This window comes from Pan troglodytes, chromosome 6 (assembly GCF_028858775.2).
Source record: "Pan troglodytes isolate AG18354 chromosome 6, NHGRI_mPanTro3-v2.0_pri, whole genome shotgun sequence".
In the NCBI taxonomy this organism is placed as follows: Eukaryota; Metazoa; Chordata; class Mammalia; order Primates; family Hominidae; genus Pan; species Pan troglodytes.
Window position 1 is genome coordinate 25,737,720 of NC_072404.2, and position 23,608 is coordinate 25,761,327.

The 23,608-nt window shown below is 36.0% G+C and overlaps 1 long non-coding RNA gene across 1 annotated transcript in view; it reads left to right on the top strand.

Moving 5' to 3' along the window:
- LOC129144526 (uncharacterized) overlaps positions 1 to 23,608 on the top strand; it is a 228,988-nt gene that overhangs the window by 108,182 nt on the left and 97,198 nt on the right. The gene's annotated exons all lie outside the window — the stretch shown is intronic.

Consider the following 23,608-nt stretch of genomic DNA (forward strand, 5'->3'; position numbering starts at 1 on the left):
CAGCTTTATGATAACACCACATCTGCTGATTTCAGAGATGGTGCACCAAATATTTCCCTTAGCTACCTACCATCAGTTCACATAGGTAAATATAGAGGCATTTCTTCATAAGAAATGTCCCAAGAGAAGATTCACATACCTATTTATGGCTTCTATTTTATTGGCTCATATGTATAATGATAGTTATTCTACTGTTCAGTTTGACGTTTCCTGAAAACTTTCCCTTAATAAAATCACTCCTTTTAAAAAAAAACTTCTATTATCTTTCTTTCTTTCTTCCTTTTTTTTTTTTTTTTTTTTTTTGCAGGAGTGCAGTGGCACGATCTTGGCTCACTGCAACGATCTCCGTCTGCCTCCAGGGTTCAAGCGATTCTCCTTCCTCAGCCTCCTGAGTAGGTGGGATTACAGGTGTGAGCCACCACGCCCGGCTAATTTTTGTATTTTTAGTAGAGACAGGGTTTCCCCATATTGGCCAGGCTGGTCTCGAAATCCTGACCTTGTGATCCGCCCGCCTCAGCCTCCCAAAGTGCTGGGATTACACGTGTGAGCCACCATGCCCGGCCATCTTTCTTATTTTCTTTACCAGTATGAAAGTTACTGTCACATAATGTTATTAATGTATTGGATCATAGGTATGACACACGTTTATTATTAATCTTAATTAACATACAGCAAAGTGTTTTGTAACTTAGTGCTCAATAAATATTTATTAGCTTGAATAGATATATTATTAATGCTTCCAGAAAAAAATTCAACCCAAAGAGAGATGCTAACTTGTCCACATTAAGCTAAATAGTCCCATCTATAAGCTACTCTCTAATTATGTTGTTTTGGATAGGATGCTATTTGAATTTGTCCTTGCAACATTTATATGAATTAGGTATTATTAGGACTGTATGCTATCAATGAGGAAATGCATATTTAGAATTTTGGAACTTGCTAAAGATCACACAAGCAGTATGTGGCAGTGATGAAATTTACACTTGGATCTGACTGATTCCAAGTCCCACACTGGCTATAATGTTTAGGTTAGCTTGAAGTTGAAGAGGCTGTTTGGCTATTACATATTCTATTTCATAGAATAAGCCAAAGCGCTTGGTCGCTTACAGGTTTACTAGAGGCAAGTAGGAACATTTTACAGGGAGAGGAGACAGGGAATCTAAAACAAAGCAGTTGCCATTACTCTACCTTAAATAATATCCTTTGGTTTCAGCACTTAATTGAAACTACTGTACCAAAGAACAATGACTATCTAATTTCCATTCCGATATACATTTCCCCTCCTTTTTGAATTTGGTCTTTAATTAGCATTTAATACCAGGTACCATTTGTGTTATATGCCTAATATTAACTAATGGGGACTACCATTTAAGTAGAATTTGGATTTTTCTGAAAGGCTAGAGATTTTAAATGAGGTTTTTCCTCTTTTTATAATCTCTCTTTTTTTTTATTCTTGAATGCAACTTTTATTCTTTTTATTTACTTAAGATAAATCTCCAGAAGCTAATGTTTGGGTTACAAACATGATTTTTTTAAAATCGATCTTGAAATTACTTGCCAAATCACTTCTCAAAAGAAGAAAAACTAGTGACAATATACAAGTATATATATTACAGCTTTCACTATAATCTTCTTGTGAGATTTCATAATTTAGAGATATTTTTCAAACCCCAAAGATTACATCACAATTTAACTTTTTATGAGATCTGGTTTTCTCAAAATAGAACAATGTAAAGACCTGTATCTATATTTGCATCTTTTTGTTTTCCCAGAAATAATTATAATACATCTTTCCCTCATTCTGTTTCCATCATGTATCATGTATCATGTATCATGTTTAGTGGTACTTAGGTTTTTCTATGTAATATGAAACATTATAGGTAAGTTAAAGCCTGCAAAGCACAATGTTAAATTTTAATTTTGATGATCCATTGTTTCTTGGAAGTATGTAATGGTTGGAAAAAGTTAAGGATGCAACTTCATTTTTGAAACAATATGGGATGTGAGAAAGCAAATATGATTCACAAAGGAAAACACCAAAAGACAAGAAGTGAAAGTGTATTGTTAAGAAAAGATGTTATTGTTATAAAAGATGAAATTAGGAAAGCATAGAGTTATTCTAATATAGGAAAACTCTTCTTTAAAAGCTTTGTGAAAACACTGTTTTTGAGTCTCAGCTTGTTTCCATAGTATCCCAGGTAAAAATACACTTTTCCTTCATTATTCATTGCCTTTGCACCAGCTGTTCCCTCCATCTAGATTCTTCTCTGTTATTCCAGTGCAGGGGTTCTTAATCTCAGCACTGTTGATACATTTGACAATTTGCACAGTTGTTTTTGCTGGGGAGGTGTGGGGAGATGTCCTGTTCACTGTAGATTGTTTAGTAGCATTGCTGTTTTAAAAATACTGGAAACAGTAATACAAACCTCCTACTACCACTGCTGAGTCATCTTGTACCCTCTTTGAGAACAGTTACTCTAGTGAAACTTATAAATGAAACATAGCTGTAGTGGAAAAAAAAAATTCAGAGATCACCTCAGAAAAGACTTTGAAATACCTAAGCCCTCCCTTCCAACAGATCTGATCATTTTTTTTGTGCTTCTGTCATATGTTAAAGCAACCTCTTTTATAAAAATTATTATACTGTTTGTCTTCATGGAACAAATATTTGTTCAATGCTTGAGCTAGCTAGCTCTGGTGAATCTAGTGTTCTGGTGTGTATTTCTTTCCAAAAAGAAATACAATGTTTCATAATATAATGTCATCCTGAAATCAACCATGGGGGTAGTATTAATGCCATGGAAATTGGAAAATGCTGCAAATCGGGTTTTTGTTTTCCTTAGAGAGCTAATTATTAAACATTTAATAATACCCCTCATGCCTATTATATGCAACTCTTCTCTGAGTAGTGGGAACATATGAGAAAAGAAAGACGCCATGTCATCTAATAAGTTTTATTAACTGGATTGTGAACTCCTTGAAGAAAAGATTATTTTCTACTCATCTTCTAAAACGAGTACTAGCATAGTGATTGATTCATTGATGACACTCAAAAAAGTTAATAACAACATTTATTTGAGCATTCATTTAAATTATGAGTGTGGGATTTCTTCAAAGGACTTTCTTAAACGATGTTTTTGCTTTTGTTTATTTTTGAATCTAGAACTTTCTTACAACAGTTGGATGTTGCAGTGGTTAGTTTATTTTTATATTTCTAAAATTTAGTAATTCAGCAGGAAGGTTCTCTCAAGCTGCAGGAAGTTTTGCAGTTTAAGGCTATTCTGAGGTTTTCAACATGTTTTTTGTGATTTCTTACAATTACTTTGACCATTTCATTCAGCAGGGACTTTTGTAAAGTTAAGCTTTCTCTTTCATTCTCCTAACAATTACTCATCACTCCACGGTTTTTGCCTCATTTTTTCTTTTTCTTTCTTTTTTTTCCTTGCTTTTCTTTTTCTTTACTTTTTTGGTGGTTCAGACTTTTATATCTGTACTATATATTGATTTTTCAAGCCCTTTTTATTAGAACATAAAATCAGCATATTTTTAGAGAAGTGATTACACATGGGAAGGAGAGGAAAAGAAAAAAAGGATTAAGTTTTAAGAATTTAGCTCTATCTATGATAATTTCATTAAAAAAAATCGTAAAACAAAAATGTCAATTTCTTAACTGTTGTTAAACTTGTATGTCAAATAAAGAAGTGAATATTTTCTGGCTGGGCGCGGTGGCTCACGCCTGTAATCCCACCGCTTTGGGAGGCCAAGGCGGGTGGATCACAAGGTCAGGAGATCGAGACGATCCTGGCTAACACGGTGAAACCGCGTCTCTACTAAAAATACAAAAAATTAGCCAGGCGTCGTGGTGGGTGCCTGTAGTCCCAGCTACTCAGGAGGCTGAGGCAGGAGAATGGCGTGAGCCCGGGAGGCAGAGCTTGCAGTGAGCCAAGATCGCACCATTGCACTCCAACCTGGGTGACAGAGCGAGATTCCATCTCAAAAAAAAAAAAAAAAGTGAATGTTTTCTCTACTGTGTGTATGTTTAAAATGTTTTATAATTAATTATGAAATAATAAAGCATTGTGTTTAAAAATTAGATAATCTAGAAAACATAATGGAAGTAAGGATTGGCCAGAATACTAACACCCAGTGGTGATATCCCAAGTATGTATTAATAATAACCAGTGTGGCATGGGTACTGATCAGTCAGCAGGGATTTTAGATAACTTCTGCATGACTACATTCATGCATACTTCCTGATGCCTGTTCTGCCAGCAGCCACTGGAAACTACTGCCCATATTTTGTTTGTACCTTTATGGACTTTTTTGTGCATACCTTTATTTTTCACATTATATATTTGAATATAGGCATGCTTATTTTTTTCAGAAATTCCAGCACGTGGTTTTTTTAAATAATAATTTTTATGGTTGTAGTTCTTCACTTATCTATTGTTAGTATCTCCCACTGGATTCAAAACTTCAGAAAGGGCTGCAGTCTCTCCTGCTCACCATGATATATCTGGGACTTAGCCTAGTGCTTGTAATATGGAATACACAAAATATATATCATTAACTTTTTTTAATATAAATAGATCTATAAGTACATTAGTATTTTTCTTGGTTGTGTAGTATTCTATGTCCTGATATATCATAAATTATTGGATAATCTGTTGTTGGACATTTTGACTAATTTTTTTCTCCCTGTATTTCCCGGGAGACTTTCCTGGTGCTCTCTTTCATTGTGTAGATTTTTAAGGCAAAGAGAAAGAATAGAATTTAGAGGAGGCTGTTGAGAAAAATGAAGATGGTATTGTAACGTCTTTGATATAACAGCACATTAACTGATTCCTTTGTGGTGATGGATGTATTAATACTTTAAAACAGTAAAATCTTTGAGGATTTCTCAAGTCAAATGACCTAAGATTGACCAATTCTAAGAAATCTGAGAGGGGCATGACCTCTGGGAAACTGGTCCTAGAAAGAACAACATAAAGGTAAAGCGATTGAGTCACCCAAAGTTTGTGATACTGTGAGTGACAGTATTGGAATTTATGCTAGTCTTTTGGGTTTGTCCAGGGAACATGTAGCCAAGCAAAATAGCTTACAAGCAACATTTTGTGAAACGAATCCAAGTTTCCTCATTAACTTTAGCTTTCTATTGGGATGAAAGTTTAAAAATATTCAATTCTATTTTTAAAAATACTTTTCCAAGAGAGTATCGACAAGTCTGTTCAAAAGGCTTAAGGTATGCTGAAATCGATGTTCCTGTGGGAAGAGGGAGCTTTATGTTAGTACTTCCTGAACTTCTCAGCATGTTCCTTCTATATCCTCTCAGCTGTTGACCTTACAAGACAGTCTTTAAGTGTATACATTTGCTAGAAACGTCCTAAATCCACAAAATATGGTCTTGATTAATTTCAGACATAAACATACTCTCATGTAGGATTAATTAATGTCTTCACTGTTAGAAAAAACAGATCCCAATATGTGACTAAGGACCAATGTGGGCAACACACAGTCCTGATTTACTTCAAGTTAAGCATTAAGATACAACAATAAAATCTCGTATGGAAATATTGTAGATTACTTTACTGGAGAATGATTTGATTGGCAATGAACCCCTTAGTGCCTATAATAATTGAATAAGTCTGTTCTCGCACTGCAAATAAAGACATACCCAAAACTGGGTAATTTATAAAGAAAAAGAGGTTTAATAGACTTACAGCTCCACATGGCTAGGGAGGCCTCACACTCATGGTGGAAGGTGAAGGAAGAGCAAAGACACATTTTACATGGCAGCAGGCAAGAGAGTTTGTGTGTGGGAAGTGCCCTTTATAAAACCATCAGATCTTGTGAGACTTATTCCCTATCACAAGAAGAGCACGGGAAAAGCCCGCCCCTATAATTCAATTACCTCGCACTCGGTCCCTCTCATGATATGTGGGGATTATGGGAACTACAATCCAATATGAGATTTGGGTGGGGACACAGCCAAACCATATCAATACTTAAAAATACAGGAAGAGGTGAGCTGGGCTCAGTGGCTCACGCCTGTAATCCCAGCACTTGGGAAGGCTGAGGCGGATGGATCACGAGGTTAGGAGTTCTTGATCAGCCTGACCAACATGGTGAAACCTCATCTCTACTAAAAATACAAAAATTTGCCAGGTGTGGTGGCATGCGCCTGTAATCCCAGCTACTCAGGAGGCTGAGGCAGGAGAATCACTTGAACTCAGGAGGCGGAGGTTGCAGTGAGCTGAGATGGTGCCACTGCACTCCAGCCTAGCCATAGAGCAAGAATCCCTCTCAAAACAAAACAAAACAAAAATACAGGAAGAGGTAAAAGGGATTCCAGAGTATTTTTTTATTTATTCCCTAAGAACAGTGACTATGCAAATACTTATGGTGTTCAATGTTCAGTTATTATAGAAATATTCACACCCTAAAGATTGCATTATAGCACACAAAAGCTGTCGCTGTCTCCTAGGAGTAGCGAAATGGCATCGTTAGGACATGGATAAAAACACAAATCTTGTTTGAGTGAAGGGATCTACAGTCCACAACAGCTATTTACTCACTCACTAAACCAATTTCCAATATAATATATGCAATTTAAAAAGTCAAAGGTGGGATAATCTTAGTAAATATAACCAAAATGAAATCATATCACTACTGTGTACAAAAGTGTCATTAGTAAAACAATTGAAGGGAAAGGGAGTCCTTGAGGACTTCCTGGTGGCTAAAATTTCAATCAATCAAATGAGCTTTTCTTATATTCACTCATGATAGACAGTCTAATCTAACTTTGATGTACATCAGGAACAGAACCATAAGTTATTGGTTTCCTTTAGTTTTGAATTTGATATCTTCCACTACCTAGATTTAGGTATCCATGAATGTAAATCATATGTTCCTGAAGGCCCTGGAGCACACGCAGAATTCACCTGGTAAATACTGCTAAATGTTTTCAGGGCCCTTCCATCCAGCTGGCATGAGAATTCACCATCTGCTTTGAAACCAGATGAGCAAACAAAACCACGTGTTGCTGACTTACATAATTCCTTCAAGGAGAAAAGAAGCCTTGGGCCACTAAATGTCAAAGCTGCTTATTTCTCAGCTTAGTTGAGTGCAGACTCAGCAGAGCTGTGATGGAGGTTTGAAGGTGAATGACTGCACAAGTCTGAAGCCAAGGGTCTGGGCAGAAGACAATGATTAAAAAAAATATTTTTATCTAAACTCTGTTAAAATAAAACTCTCAGGAGAACAGTGGTTTCCTTTCTAAATTAGCTTTGCTTATACCTACAAGGTACAAAGTACAGTGGCAATAGATTGATGACTGTAAACTGACACTTAAATTTTTCATGCAGAAAATGGAATGATGAAAAAATATTAACGACTATTGCCATTGCTTCCCACATGTTAATCAACAAAGTCAAATCACGAGACACAACGTCTAAATGCTTTGTATTTTTATAGCTTCTTTTTATAATTCTGGATTTTGTTCAATATTTAAGTTATTCACTAGCATTCTCTGCTTGGGTTTTAAATTGCCCTTTAATTGTTAACTGATTATTGATGTTCACTGTGGCAGATATATTTTTAGCCTGTTCATAGACTCCCAATTAATAATTCTTTTTCCACTCCATGTAACAACAATGCAATTGTTTTAAAAATCAACCAATTCTGGTTTCTGGTCTAAGTTGGAAGAATTTAACAACTCATAAGTAATGATACTGTATTTCTATATAAAGTTTTCTTTATAAAGATTTTATAAAAAGTTATATTTTTATGAGAGTTATGGTTCTGTTGAGAGCAATAGATACAGACACTGGCTAAATTAAGGTAAAATGGAGCATATTAGAAGGATGTGGCTAGATATGGGAAGCCTCACAGGAAAGAAGAGACAGAAAGCAAACTTTGAACAGGCAAAAACCAATCAGCTCTGGGTGGCCTCAGTAGCTCTGTAGTCATATCTGTGTTACGACCGTTGTCCCTGTGATAGTTCACTGAAGGTTTGAGGTGCTGGAAGAGAGTCAGAATTATAATATTCAGGATTCAGGCTATACATCATTTTAGGGAAAAAATGATTAAGAAGAAGCATCTCCCAGGGTCACCTGAAACAAATCTAATCTGCAACATGAAGGCAGCACATCAGTAGTTGTCTGGAACTGGAGGTTGGGTGGCATGGTTTTATCTGGGAAGAGGCACAAGGAATCCTTTGAAGTGATGGAAATGTACATCTTGATTAGGTTGATAGTTACACTGGTGTATAAATTTGTCAAACATTTTGGTAATGTAAACTTGGATAAATTTTGTTGTGTATAAAGTATACATCCACAAAGTTGATTTTAAAAAGACATCCAGAAATGTTGTACTTTGTAAATTATATTAAAATATACCTATAAGTAGTTTGACAATAACAATGAATAAACCAACTATGTTCACCACAGCTCTAGAATAACAGAAATTGACTTTTGGCATGACAGTGTAAGGAGCTCCAGATAAAAACAGCAACCATTTGAAGCCTTGAGAAATGGTACTACGTACGAATAGCAAATAAAATAGTATCTATTTGAGAAAATCTATAAAAAGCAGTAAAAAAAGGCAAGAGTCTATAGTATTTAAGTCCAAACTGCTCTCTTTTTTTCCCTTCCCAGATCGGTAAGGTGTAGAGATTTCACTAAAGATTACTGAAACCAAGAACACAGGACCTGCTCCCCTAGCCACTCCCCACCCTGCTTCTTTGCTCCCAGTTGGAGAGCTTTCTTTTTATAAGGAGTAAGATGTCAGTATTTCTTATCTTACACATAGCTACCTACTGCAGAGGCTGAGTGTGGTTGAGAAGTAGAGGTCACCTTCATCTGCCCAATTCCCACCCATGCCACAGATATGTTTTGCTTTAGGTGTGGAATGCTGAGGATATGGGGTTGGGGCCCTAATCATCTTTGACTTGGCTTGTGAGGAGGCATGCTTCAGCACCAGAAGGGGTGAGCCAAGGGGACCTTAGGCTACCTCTGTACAGTTTTCCACCACCACGCGCTCAGCTTCTAGAGTGAGAGCAATATGTAGGGATATCACTCAGAGAAAAGTTTACCAACAAGCCATAAAAGAGCATAGAATTTCTTCCCAAAGGAACTAACTTCACTTGCAACATATTTTGGAGAAGTTCAAGCTTGAACGAACTCTTAAGAACGGTGGAGACCATGGTAGAAGCCAACTGAGAAAAAATATTCTCTGAACTGTAAGTTGGTTGTTTGCAAGATGGAACCAGGGAATAAGGTAGGTGGGAGGTGCCACTTTGGAGTAAAAAAAGATAAAAGATGACCTCAATAACTTTTCTCAAAGGAGCTAAAATTTTACAGGGTTTATTTGTATGCTAATTTATGTTCTAGGGCATTGTTATAAAAAATAGAGATATCATTCAGCAATTAATGAAGTTTAACAGATAGGTCCAGTAAGGGAAAGGGAAAAACAAAGCTCTACCAAAACCACTGTCATCCCAGAGTGACCGTGGGCATACCCAAAGCTGTGTCTCCCTAAAAAGTGACATGAGGGTTTAACACTGAAAGAATGGGTAGATTTCACTGAAATAACCCTACAGCCTCTAAACAAATAAATAAGCAAATAATAACAAGCCCCTAGATGGCATGAAGGGACAGTACCCAGAAATGCTACAATATGTTTTCTAAAATGTCCAGTTTTTATTAAAAAAGTATAAAAAATGCAAAGAAACAAGAAAGTATAACAATACACCAGAGGTTTATAGAAAGAAGCAGGCAACAAACTCCCTGTGAGAGCCCACACATAAAATTGTATTTGTCAGAAAAAGACTTTAAATTAAACACTATAAACAAGATCATAGATCTAAAATAAATTAGTATTAAATAAAAGTATGATCACAATGCCACCTCAAATACAGAATATCAATATGAAATAAAGAATTATAAAAAGAGTCAAATAAAAATGTTAGAGTTAAAAAATGCAGTAAGTGGGAAAAAATACACTAGAGGGGCTTAACAATAGATGTGAACAGACAGAAAAACAAACTTGAAGAGAGCTCAGTAAAGATTATGTGAGCCTAAAAACAGAGAGAATAAAAGAATGAAGAACAATAAAGACAATAAAGAAAGCCTCTAAGGAAACATTACGTGTAACAGGATACCAAAAGGGAGGAGAGAGAAAAGAGAAGAAAATATATTTAAAAAAATAATGGCTGAAAACTTCCTAAATCTATTAAAAAACCAATAATCTACATATCAAGGAAGCCCAACAAATTCCAAGGAGGGTAAAAATGAAGATCTTCACAAACAGACACATAAGAGTAAAAATGGTGAAAGTCAGACAAGGAGAAAATTGAAAGCAACAAGAGAAAAATGACTTACTACTTAGAATACCAACAAAATTAATAGCAGATTTTTTTCTTTTCTTTATTTTTTTCTTCTCTCTCTCTCTTTTGACAAAGTCTTGCTCTCTCACTCAGGCCACAGTGCAATGTTGTGATGAAGGCTCACTGCAGCCTTGGTCTCTCATGTTCAAGGGATCCTTCTCACTTCAGTCTCTTGAGTAGCTCGACCACAGACACATGCCACCATATCTAGCTATTTTTTGGAGAGACAGAGTCTCCCTGTGTTGCCCAAGCAGGTCTTGAACTCCTGGGTTCAAGCAGTCCTCCCACCTTAGCCTCCTAAAATGCTAGGATTGCAAGTGTGAGCCATCACACTTGGTTAATAGCTGATTTCTCATCAGAAAAAAAAACAAAAACAAAAAAAACGAAGCCAAAAGATAGTAGAATAATCAAAGTGCTCAAAGTAGAAACAAGCAAAATGAAAATTCCAACTAAAATTATTTTATTATTTTATTTTACTTTAAGTTCTGGGATACATGTGCAGAATGTGCAGGTTTGTTACATAGGTGTACATGTGCCATGGTAGTTTGCTGCACCTATCAACCCGTCATCTAGGCCTTAAGCCCTGCATGCATTAGGTATTTGTCCTAATGCTCTCCCTCCCCTTGCCCCCCACCCCCTAACAGGTCCCGGTGTGTGATGTTCCCCTCCCTGTGTCCATGTGTTCTCATTGTTCAACTCCCACTTATGAGTGAGAACATACGGTGTTTGGTTTTCTGTTCCTGTGTTAGTTTGCTTTGCTAAATGTAAGAATTTTATATTATATACCCAAAGGATTCTACTACAAAATTCTTATATTTAGCAAAGTTATATTTAAAAAATGAGCTGGGCACAGTGTCTCATGCCTGTAATCCCAGCACTTTGGGAGGCTGAGGTGGGCGGATCACGAGGTCAGAAGATCAAGACCATCCTGGCTAACACGGTGAAACCCCGTCTCTACTAAAAATACAAAAAAAAAAAAAAAATTAGCCAGGCGTGGGGGCAGGCACTTGTCGTCCCAGCTACTAGGGAGGCTGAGGCAGGAGAATGGCGTGAACCTGGGAGGCGGAGCTTGCAGTTAGCCGAGATCGTACCACTGTACACCAGCCTGGGCAACAGAGCAAGACTCCGTCTCCAAAAAAAAAAAAAAAAGAATTTGGATTGATAATATTTTGTTAAAAATTTTCACATCTAACTTGATGAAAGATATTGGCCTATAGATTTCTTTTTTTATTGTGTCCTTGTCTGGTTTGGGTATCAGGGCAATGCTGGCCTCAATCATCTGAGGGATGCAAGGAGGCCTCAATCATCTGAGGGATGCAAGGAGGCCTCAATCATCTGAGGGATGCAAACCAATAAACATGGTACATCACATTAACAAAATCAAGGTTAAAAAAAGTATATGATCACTTCAACAGACACACATAAAAATCATTTGATAAAATTGAACACCCCTACATGATAAAAACCCTCAACACATTAGGTACAAATGGAACATTCCTTAACACAGCCATGTATGACAAACTTATAGCCACCAAATTGACCTACAGATTTAATGCAATCCATATCAAAATACAAAATATATTTTGCACAGAAATAAATAAAAGAATCCTAAAATTTGTATGGAAGCACAGGACACCAAATAGCCAAAGCAATCTTGAGCAAAAAGTGCAAAGCTTGAGGTATCACACTGCCTGACTTCAAAATATATCACAAAGCTATACTAACCAAACTAGCATGATACTGCCATAAAAACAAACATATAGGCCAATGGAGCAGAATAAAGAACCCCAAAATAAATCCTCATATTTACACTCAACTTATTTTTGACAAAGGTGCCAAGAACACACATTGGGGAATAGGCAGTCTCTTCAATAAATGGTTCTGAGAAAACTTAGATAGCTACAGGCAGAAGAATGAAATTAGACCCCTACGACTCACCATATACAAAAGAAAGCAACCCAAAATGGATTGAAGACTTAAATGTAAGACCCAAAACTATGAAACTACTAGAGGAAAACCTAAAAGAAACAAATTTATTTGAACCCAGTAACATCGTTCATATAACATTTAAAAACAGACTGTGAGGAACAGGGCTTATAATCATCTTTTCTGATCAGGTAGCCCTCCTTATCTCTTAGACTTATATCTGTATATTAAGGGAAAATTCAAGTATTGAGCCAACTACCTCAATCTCCTTCCTCTGAAGTGATAATGATGTTTTCTGTTTCTGTTTTCATCTTGACTCTAATTGGAATAAACATTTTTTCAAGGGCAAAGATTATTACATATTTTAAAACTTCTGTAGTTCAGTATGTTCATAGTACATTAAAAAATTTGTGTATCTTATCTACAGGTATTAATCCTGTCTCTCAGAGTGAGTTCCCATTGCTAACATGAAAAACACAGACCACAAAAATTGAAATGGGTATTTCTAGTCTCACTTATCTCAAAAACAGAAATCTAAAACATATTAAGAGATTTTTCACAAGTCACATAACAAATCTGAGGTTGAGCCATAGACCCCATAGCTTCTCCCATTTTGCCATAGTAATCACCCTTTCATTTAAAAGTAAATATAAAATCTGTATTATTACTCTAAGTTATTATAATATCAAATAAGTTATAATTAACCCTATGTATCAGAAACTGTTTTAGGCAACAACATTTTCCTCTAAATACCAACGGGAATTTTGTTATTAAAAATAGTCTCTAAGTTTCCTATCTGTCTTCATCCTAGTTGCAAAGTTTGGCTCAATGGAAAGCATCATATGACTCTCACAGGGCACTGGAAATGCATATTTCATGGTGCTCTGCATTAAGCATCTACTAGCAAAGGAACACGGCTTGGAGTCATATACTTGAATATTCTATTCATACATCTGTGTGAATGCAGAAAGTCCTCTTGATCTTTATAAGCCTCATTTTCCTAGACTATAATGAAATTTTCTTATTTATTTCAAAAAGTTTAAACATGAAAACAATGTAAAAAAAATAAGCGCTGATGTTGTTAATACATTTCCCACAGCACCTGGCTGTAAAGCATCATCTGCTTGGTGGGTCATTGCTAAATCCCTCCTTTCCCTTCCTGTCTATTTTCAGTGTTTACTTTCACTTGTCTTCACAGAAGCCAGGACCATCTTCTGTGACATAACCTAGAGCATGCATGAACATTCATTATAAAGTGAAAAGCAGGGTTGTCTGTGATCAGTTCCCAAGGAATTCCATCCCCTGAGTCAACAAGCATGAGACATGAGTCTTTTTCCCTCCGGTGGGAGGGCTACAACCATCCAATCATCCTTGGGACATGTGATATTTGGGCAGTTTGCCTTTCCCAGCAATTTCCTAAAGATCTGCAGGATCCTTAACTCAGACAACCAGTTGCCTAGGTCAGACATCATAAGGCATTCTCAGGCTCAGCATGTGCATTAAAAACAAAAGAGCCGTCAAGGGGTGGGGTCTTCTCCTGGAGCATAGCAGCAGTGTGGCCTGTAGGCCCTGAGCCAAGCACACCTCTCTTGAGGAGTGGTAACCACCTGCTCCCTCATAGTCCCTTTCTTGCCTTGCAAAGTGTCCCAAAAGCTTATCTGAATCCCATACCCCACCACGGTTAATTTCCTTACTTCTTAGTACCCACCTTACCATAATCCTTAGAAACAGACATCATGCCTTTTCCGCTGTTTCTCCTTTTCTTTTTGTCCTCCAGTGCTTAACATGGCACGAGGCATATAGTAAACATATAGTAAAGAGATTTAATGTATTAAACTATTAAGTTTCCAAGGAAGGACAGGAGGCCTAGAAAACCTGAATTGTTCAGGTTTACATAGAGATCATTTTCTTTCTATAAGGAAAATAGAAAAGATAAGTCTCAGAATTAATGTGGTTCAGATGGGCAGAGGGAAACCGGATAGGAGATAATAACAGAGGACTCGGAACAAATACTAATTATGTGTTCAGGGGAGGAAAAAAGGAACTCAATTAAGCCTTTTTGGATTCATGGACAAACCAGAGAGAAATGCAGAGACAAACACAAGTTTAGGGCTGCCTTGCTGTGAACACTCACCCTGCCTGGATTTACCCTGGGTGTCTAGCCAGCTTCCCCAGCACTTTTCCTACGTGAAGCTGTATTGACTGCACAGGTTAAGTGGGGTGTCTTATTATTTGTGTAGGTCAGGCTTTCCTGTTATAACTTGCAGTTCATTTTCATTTATTTTAAAAATCAGCAAAAGCAAAAACAGCCAGCTGCTGCCTGGGGTGCTCTTCTGCTGAGATGAAGGTTAAGATTTATCAGCTACATTCCCTATAACATTGTTTTGTCCAAGCAAACTCTCTCCCTCCTGTTTGCTTTAATTGTTGGAATAAATAGGGAGACATAAAGTAAAGGTAAATAGAGAGAAGCCAGTAATCATATCCTTAGGCTTTTCATTAGTCTCTATAGGTATTAGGCAGTCAGTCAATAAGTTTTGAGCAACCTATTACTGAATGCATCAATATATGCTAATAACGGAATTTTTTGCCTCAGTTGGGTGCAATAAATATTGCTCACATCATAGTTCAATGTCTATTTGAGAATTACTACAATGATGCCTGTCCATGAATAATTAAAGAGATGCCACGGAGTTAGAGCAAATGGCATTCTATCTACACATAGGCTCCAGTGTCATCAGTGGCTGGTAAGATCAACAGAAGGAGAATCACTGATATTTGTGTAACAGCAAAGCCAGAGTTGTCCCTTTGGTGGTAGACACTTCACTAGGCCTTTTAGACAAACACACCTTCTTAGCAGAGGTGTCAACCCATCGTGTGGCCTGTCCTCAGGATATGTCACCCCGTTAAGTAGGTAGAACGTTCCTGTTAGCATTATTTACAATACTAATACCCAGGAAGTATTGGAAATGTGGGACATTGCTAAGAGAGAACCGACTTTAAAAAATAAAGATGGATAATAAATAAGAGCATTTGGGTATGTTAGAAGAAAGTACGTTCAAGAGTAAGTTTGCTCTAGCTTGGCTTCATCAAGTCAGCACCTCTAGGAACTTTGGCCATAGAGGAACCAAGGAAGGGGGCTAAAGCTGTAAATCTAATGATAAAAATTATAACGCAAATCCCACCTTCAAGTTTACTAGTGACTATCATGTTAAGTGATCCAATTTCAATACTGACAATGTGTTTGAAAGATATTTCAGTTGCTCTAGTGCTCTAGAGATTATTGCTTTGTGTATGTATATTATATATGTGTGTATGTGTTTATATGTATACATACATATATAAATATGTATGTATATTTTTATATGTATATATACCCAAATATATAAATATACCTATATATGTACATATATGTGTACATATAGACATGTACACATATACACATACATGTATGACAGAGGTGTGTATATCACAGAGGTGTATATGTGTATATACATATATGTATGTGTATATATACACATATGTATACATATATGTGTATTATCTGTATATATACACATATGTATGTATACATATATGTGCATGTATGTGTATATATACACATATGTGCATATACATATACATACATATATGCATGTATATGTACACATATGTGTATATGTCTATGTATACACATACATATATTTATACACAAAATATTTGTTTATACACACACACACACACACACAGAAAAGGAGAAACAGGAGAAACACAGACCCCTAAGCAAAAAGGGTTACAAAAATGTGATGGTACAGACATATAAATAAGCAGGGAAAAGCTGACTTCTTTGTAAAACTCTCCATCTGATAGAACTCTTGGAACACTGCCTTTGAAAATATTAGCATTTAAAAACTTTTGGCAATTCCTATGTTATCTTTAAAGTGAATGTAAGTTTAACAATTGATACCACTTACTTTCCTCACCTGCCCATTTCACCATTCTTTACTCTTCTGCTTTCTAGGAAGGAGGAGCACCCTAGGTCTAGAGTAGGGTTTCTCAGACTGGGTTCCTTGGAGAAGCCTCAGGGAGTCTGTGTACCATGCAATGTTTTATGCAAGAGGTTATTTTTATTGTACTTTTGCAGTTTGTTTGAGGAGGCTGTCAGTCACTATGTTTCAATGTTAAGAGGTTTTAAGAGTGATAACAAAAAAGATCTTCTTTTTTGCCAATCCATGGCCAATTCTTCCATCCATATAGTATTTTCCTCTGGGAATTTCTAACGTTCCAACCTCCAACCTGAGGGATGGAGAATGGGTCTTGTTTGTTGGAGGGGATATAGATAGTATGACAAAAAGTTTGTAGTCTAATGTCATTTTAAGGCTTTTATTTTCCCATATGTTCTATAGCTACAGAAAGCAGGCATTTTTCTGTTTTTACCACTCACTCTGTGGCATTTTCATGTCAAGGTTATGAGGAATTGTCTAGTGGTGTGTGTATGTGTGTGTGTGTGTGCATACATGGGGAAAAATAATATTTTCTAACTCTAGGGTCAACCTGGGTCTGCCTAAGAATCATCTCTCCATCTCCACCTGCCATGGTGCATAAGATTTACTAACTAACTCATGTTGGACCTGGAAAATCACCAGCAATTTCATTCATATAAATCATCTCAGTGTTTCATGGGGATGGAAAGGCAGATTAGTAGATGGTCCAATAATTCATCCTATGATTTTCTGGAGCAAGCCTGACGATTCCCCTGATTTGGCCTCAATCTGTCTTAATTTTATTTCCTCAGTATACCTAGTCTGTCAGCTTCTTGTGGTCATGAATATGTTCTCTTGTACCATTGTTGTATCTCCAAGGCCTGCAACACAAGAGGGCTCAGCATAGATTTATGCTGGTGCTACTGGTGTTTTGTTACCATTTTCAGAAACCTTCTTATTCACCTGACCTACTGAAGAAAATGCGTAAAATTTGCACATGAGATTACTTTGGCTGGGTCCATGAGATAAACAGATGTTCCTGCCAGACAATTCACTCTGCATTAACATAAAGCCAGTGGGGAAAGAAAAATGATATGTTTCATTAAGTTGTGGCAGCCTGCTCTTGTATTCATCAATTTATACTTTACTAAAAATGTCTGTTGGCTAATGTGTAGAGATGATCATAATAAATGTTAATCGCTTCTAGCAGTTTATCTTTCCAATCACGATCATCCCTTTGCTCTCATTCCAATTTCAATCAAAACACACAGATGTAGAGTTTATTGGGATGAGACAGGCTGGAGATTTATAGTCAATGTACCTCCCAGCAATTAAGAGGACTTATCCAAACAACTCCCATCTAAGTTGATTGAAATCTAGCCCTATTTATCCTGAAAATTAGAAATTTTTATAAAATAAAAACACAATTATACATTCTAAAAAGACCAGTCAAGTTAATATCTTGCATTTTTATTCAGACAGTAGCACTTGGGAAAACATTGCTCTACTGCTTTTCCTTGACCACTGGCACCCCATGATTCAGACATTTCCTTTTCAATTTAGCAGATCTGAAAAATCATATAGCAAAAAATATACATGTATATATATTTTAATATATATTAAAGGCTGAAGAATGCCACCTTAAAGCTGAACATCTATTTACAAAAAGTTGGTAGGATTGTAGAAAACTGCCTTTAAAAAATTATTTAAGCTGAGTTTTAAACGTTCAAAAATATACATTAGTAAGTTTTTGAATAAATGTAAGGAAAGTAGATATATTTGTCAGTAGTTAAAATATTCGACTCTTCTTCTGGTGTCAGCACCCTTATTCTCCTCTTAAAATGATATGCTACGGTTTGAATGTTTCCCCCAGCTTCCATGTGTTGGAAACCTAATTCCCATTGCAACAGTGCTGAGAGGTAGGGCTTTTAAATGGTGATTAGTTCATGAGGTCTCTGCCCTCATGAACAGATTAATGGCATTATGCTGGGAGTTATCACAGGAGTGAATTACTAATAAGATAACTCTTTTCTGTATCATCCTAATGAAAAGAATGAATCTGGCCCACTTTCTCTCTTGCCTCATCTTGTGCTCTCCCGCTCTTCCACCTTCAGCCATGGGATGGTGTGGCAAAAACAACCTTATCAGATGCTAGCACTTTGATGTGGGACTTTCCAGCCTCAGAACTGTGCAAATTTTATTTTCTTTGTAAATTATCCCATGTATGGCATTCTGTTGTAGCAACACAAAGAAGACTAAGACACCATCCCTCCATCTGTCCTAATTCTTGTGGTATTACTGGAGCTGCTTCCTTCTGTAACTACAAAGGGGAGTATATGACCTGACCTGGCAATCAGGGTAACACATTCCTCTGACTAGAGCAATTAGTTCATCCTTGGTTATGACCAAACCATAGCTCAATGAGGCTCAGTTCTGGGTCTTTTTTGAACCTCTTAGTAGAGGAAAGCTGAGCTGCTGAAAAGAGATAATAATCTTAGAGTAACAAGCATTCACATTACAGTAAAAAAGAGACAATATAACAGTAGATTTAAACAAAGAATAATAGACCTGAGATTGAAAGACAAGTAATTGGAAATTTTATTTCATCCCTGGATGCAGTCAGCCTTTAAACTAATATTCTAAAACTTTTTTTAAAAAGTATTTTTTAAAGTTTTATTTCTTAAAATCTATTATATACAGTTCATATATATAATGTCTATAATAAAATTTATATTATATAAATTTATATAGTATATATACTATATATAGTATATAAAATATATATAAGTATATATACTGTATATATAGTATATAAATTTATATAGTATATAAATTTATATAGTATATAAATTTATATACTACATAAATTTATATACTATATAAATTTATGTAGTATATAAATTTATATACTATATAAATTTATATATATATATATATTTAAAACACTGGAGAGTCCCCAAAGACATTCCTGCCTATTTCCCCCTCTAAATTCTAGACTGTCAAGTAGCTGGTGAGACAGCTAAGCGGTCAGATAAGTTGATGAACCATTTTCTTCTAATTTAGCAAAGTTCAGTGGTGACCTTGAGATAAGTAGTATTAGTAGATTAGTAGAGGACCAAAGCTTGATTGGAATGGATTTAATAGCAATTGAAAAGAGAAGTTGAAATAGAGATTAGGTATTTTTGTTGAGGTCTTTTGTGGGGGCAGCAAACAAATGCTGGCAGGCAGGAGAAGTGGGGCCAATAACATTCACATTATTGAGAATTATTACTACATATAACTGAAATTGTAGTCTACCTGACCATAAACGATTGCCCAAGAATGGGTCACCAACAAAGGTGAGTCAATGTATAGACTGACAATGGCAAATAATTATCTGGTATGAAAGAAGTGACTTGCAGAGATGATGGCAATAATTGGACCAATCTTAGAGTCTTTCCAAAAGCATTTGAATCAGAAACATTGAACCAGAAATAGTTGAGATGCTGGTAGAAACAGAAAAGGCTCAAAAACATACTAAGTCAAACAGAATCAGATAATATAACTTAATGATTTTTAATAGCAGTTCACAGTGACTAGAAGAATCAACAAAATCCCATTTTTACCAAGTAGACTCTAGGCTATCTCAGTCACCTTAGCAATGGTGGATTCTAAAGAACTGCTCAGATTTTGTGAGACTCAATTTCAAATTTCTTACCGTGTTTTCCTGAATTTACTATTTAAAAGGCAATGCTTTCACATGGTGCACAATCCCAAGGGTGCAACAGGATTTACAGTAAAAATCTTCCTGCTGCCCCCACTCCCAAGTACCTAGTTTTTCACTCTGAGGCAACAACTTATCAGTGGTCTGCATACACTTCTAGAGTAATTGTGTGTATTAAACTGATACATGTATAAAAGTATGTATGGGTGTATATGTGCCCACATGTACATGCTTTTATCAAAAAACATGGAAATTAATTTATGCCAGTGCATAAAAAACTTCCTCATTATTTTCTTTAGCAGTGGATGCAACATGGTGTAACCATGTCCCATCTTGATGGACATGGGATTATTTCCTATCTTTGGCTTTTTTACATAAAACTGCAGTGAGGAACTTTACATCCAAGTCGTTTTGCATGCACAAAGTTTATCTACATAATTTATTTCAGAAGTTAAATTCCAGAATTAAATGAGCAGGTGTTTATAACTCTGACAGGTGTTGCCAAATGACTTTCCACAGTGGTTGTAAAAAGTTACATTTCTATGAAAGTTGTTTCCCCACATCCTAGAAAACAGAGTTCACGATCAAATAGTATTTTTAAGTATTTGCCTATCAAAAGGTAATATGTATCTCAATATAGGTTTAAATCATAATTATCTTATTATGAGAGCAGCTAGGAATATTTTCACATACTTAAGAGCCACTCCTATTTTATGTTTATAAAATATTTATTTCTTCTTTGGGTTGTTGATCATTTTCCTTATGAAGTGTAGTGCCCCTTTCTATGAGACAGAAATTAGCTTTTTGTCTAATATTCATTGTAAATACTTTTAAACTGTTTTCTCTTTGTTTTTATTTCTTCATGATGCATTTCTCTGTGAAAGAAGATTTCACATGTGTGTCTGTGTACATGTGTGCACGCTTGGTAGTTGAATTTGTTAAAATGTTTCTTTAATATGACTTCCAGGTTATGTGTAATATCTAGAAAGGTCTTTCTTATTCAAAATTATAAAACAATTACTTTCCATTTTAAAAATACTTCTATTTACCTTTTTTATAGTTAAATCTCTAATTCATTTTTAAATAACCAGTGTCTAAGATGTGAAAAGCTAATCTAATTTATCTGATTTTTTCTTCTTTCCCAGAATGAATATCTAGTTTTCCCAATACTCATTAAATTCAATATTTCCAACTGATTTGAAGTATTTTGTTTATCATATACTAAATTTTGATATTTTCAGAACTATCTCTTCAGTTTTTATTTGGTTCCATTTAATTTGTTCATTCATTGGTAATAAACTGTCTTAACTTGTGTAACTAATTCATGTATATTAATATAACTTTATAATATATTTAGTCCTCTCATTACTTTTCATTTATTATAGCTAATTTTTTTAACATATGAAATTTAGAAGCTCAACTGTGCATTATTGATCAGTTCCATTTCCTAACCAAGGAATAAAAGTTTAGTAATGACACATCTATGAGAAAAACTTGCTCAAATATTTATGTTTCTCCTCTCTCTCTCTCCCTCTATATAAAGATATATATATAGTTGATATATATATGGTTGATATATATATAGTTTGTATCTATCTATCTATCTATCTATCTATCTATCTATCTATCTCTCTCTCTGTCTATCGATAGAGAGATAGATATCTTTCTCTCTCTCAGCAATGGTAAGCTCTCTCCTTTCCCTGGCTCCAAAGTTCTCAGTTTGATAAAGTTTTGGTATTTGTCTCCACCCAAATCTCATGTTGGATTACAATCCCCAATGCTGAAGGCAGGGGATGGTTGAAAGCGTTTGGATCCTGGGGGTGGATCTCTCATGGCTTGGTGCTGTCTTCGTGATAGTGTGTGAGTTCTTGGTCATTTAAAAGTGTGTGGCACCTCCCCACCCCCACTCTCTGTCCATTACGCCTGCTTTTGCCAAGTGACATGCCCACATCCTAGAAAACAGAGGTCATTATTAAACAATATTTTTAAATATTTGCCTATCAAAAAGCAATATGTACATCATTATAGTTTTAAATCATAATTCTCAATAAATTCCACCATGATTGTGATTGTAAGCTTCCTGAGGCCTCCCTAGAGGCTGAGCAGATGCTGGCACAATGCCAGCAGTAAAGCCTGCAGAACCATGAACCACATAAATATCTTTATAAATTACCCAGTCTCAGGTATTTTCTTCACAGCATTGCATGTATTAATATATAATATTTGTACCGAGAAGTGGGGCATTGTTGTGAAGATACCTGAAAATGTGGAAGTGACTGAAATTAGGTAACAAGCTGAAGAAGCAAATGCGAGGGGTTTGAGTCAATAGGAAAACTCTGCGGAATTCCTTAAAGACATCGATGTGACTAGTTGTACAACACCTATGATGGAAGAGTAGAAGGTAAGGCTAGAGAAATAAACAGAACAGTTTTGAGAACCTTCAATAGCATAATTTATCAGAGAAGTACTCTTTCTTTTTGTATATACTTTAAGTTCTAGGGTACATGTGCACAACCTGCAGGTTTGTTACATATGTATACGTATGCCACATTGGTTTGCCGCACCCATTAACTCGTCATTTACATTAGGTATTTCTCCTAATGCTATCCCTTCCACATCCCCCCACCCCACAACAGGCCCCAGTGGGTGATGTTCCCTGCCCTGTGTCCAAGTGTTCTCATTGTTCAACTCCCACCTATGAGTGAGAACATGCGGTGTTTGGTTTTCTCTCCTTGTGATAGTTTGCTCAGAATGATGGTTTCCAGCTTCATCCATGTCCCTACAAGGGACATGAACTCATCCTTTTTTATGGCTACATAGTATTCCATGGTGTATATGTGCCACATTTTCTTAATCCAGTCTATCATTGTTGGACATTTGGGTTGGTTCCAAGTCTTTGCTATAGTGAATAGTGTTGCAGTAAACAAACGTGTGCATGTGTCTTTATAGTTGCATGATTTATAATCCTTTGGGTATATACCCAGTAATGAGTTTGCTGGGTCAAATGGTATTTCTAGTTCTAGATCCTTGAGGAATCACCATGCTGTCTTTCACAATGGTTGAACTAGTTTACACTTCCACCAACAGTGTTAAAGCGTTCCTATTTCTCCACATCCTCTCCAGCACCTGTTGTTACCTGACTTTTTAATGATTGCCATTCTAACAGGTGTGAGATCATATCTCATTGTGGTTTTGATTTGCATTTCTCTAATGACCAGTGATGATGAGCATTTTTTCATGTCTCTGTTGGCTGCATAAATGTCTTCTTTTGAGAAGTTTCTGTTCATATCCTTTGCCCACTTTTTGATGGGGTTGTTTGATTTTTTTCATGTAAATTTGTTTGAGTTCATTGTAGATTCTGAATATTAGCCCTTTGTCAGGTGGGTAGATTGCAAAATTTTCTCCCATTCTGTAGGTTGCCTGTTCACTCTGATGGTAGTTTCTTTTGCTGTACAGAAGCTCTTTAGTTTAATTAGATCCCATTTGTGTATTTTGGCTTTTGTTGCCATTGCTTTGGTATTTTAGTCATGAAGTCCTTGCCCATGCGTATGTCCTGAATGGTATTGCCTAGGTTTTCTTCTAGGGTTTTTATGGTTTTAGATCTCATATGTAAGTCTTTAATCCATCTTGAATTAA